We start from the raw sequence: 1,134 nt of genomic DNA, 5'->3' as shown, positions 1-1,134 counted from the left end.
GTGTGCGTGTGTGTGTGCGCGCGCGTGTGTGTGTGGGCGTGTGTGTGCGCGCGCGCGCGCGTGTGTGTGTGTGTGTGTGTGTGGCCGCTCGCTTTGGGCCTGTCGCGAGCGAGAGGGGCTCTCGTCGCGCACGCGCGCGCGCGCGCTCTCGTGCATCTCGGCCTCTCTGACGCGGCCCCAGGTGGGTCCCGCTTCCCGTCTCGGCTGTGCCGGGCGGACTCGGCTGTGCCCGGTCTGAGTGGGCACCTGGCTGTCCCGTGAGAAGGGCGGGGAGAAGCCTGCGGGCTGAGACTTGAGGCCTCCGGCGGGGCGGGTGGGGATGGAGGGTCCCGCGTCCGGGGATGCGAGCGCACTCCCAGCGTGTGTCAGAGACGGCGGTCCTTGGGGCTCGGTCCCGGGGAGCCCAGGAAGGGAAGGGCCCAGAGCGGAGAGAGGAAACAGCACGGGGCTGGCTGCAGGAGAGCAGGCGAGGGCGGGCGAGGACGTTGGAGAAGCCCTCGGGCTCGGGCGCCAGCCCCGGACCCCCGAGACAGCGGGCGATCGAGCAGTGCCCGGGCGATCGAGCAGCGCCCGGGCGTGCGGCGTCCAGGGGCCCCCTGGCTGGAGGGCGGCAAAAGCCTACAGCACCCGCTATTCCCAGGCGGTCTCCCATCCAAGTACTGACCAGGCCCCACCCTGCGTAGCTTGCGAGATCAGACGCAATCCGGCTCGTTCAGGGTGGTATGGCCGTAGGCGGAAGAGGCCGTCGCCTGCCGCGCCGAGAGCTCAGGCTGCCCCGAGAGCTCAAGCCTGGCATTCCGGGCGCCGGAGACGCCCGCTCCTGCACCGCTGCAGAAAATAAATTTTTATGATGACATACACATGAGTGCTAATTTGAAATGCATATAATAGCAGCAGAAATAACTGTTCATGAGATGCATCGCTGTGTTGTTCCCCGAAAGACCGCCAGATGGCAGTAGAGTGTAAGTTTTGTGATGACATGGACCCTGTATGGCCACCATATGGCAGTAGAGAATGAATATGCATCATCACTCAGGTGTTATTCATAAAATATACACTTGATGGCAGCAGAAAATTAGTTTTTATGATGACCTACACTCTGTTATTCTCAAAATGCCCACGGGATTGCTGCGG

The 1,134-nt window shown here is 63.1% G+C and overlaps 1 pseudogene; it reads right to left on the bottom strand.

The window, feature by feature from the left end:
• Window positions 1–615: 615 nt before the first annotated feature.
• Window positions 616–734, bottom strand: LOC120592780 (uncharacterized; annotated as a pseudogene).
• Window positions 735–1,134: the final 400 nt, after the last annotated feature.

This window comes from Pteropus medius, unplaced genomic scaffold (assembly GCF_902729225.1).
Source record: "Pteropus medius unplaced genomic scaffold, Ma_sr-lr_union100, whole genome shotgun sequence".
In the NCBI taxonomy this organism is placed as follows: Eukaryota; Metazoa; Chordata; class Mammalia; order Chiroptera; family Pteropodidae; genus Pteropus; species Pteropus medius.
Note: the sequence above shows the minus strand (reverse complement) of the source record. Positions and strands in the feature narration are given on the sequence as shown.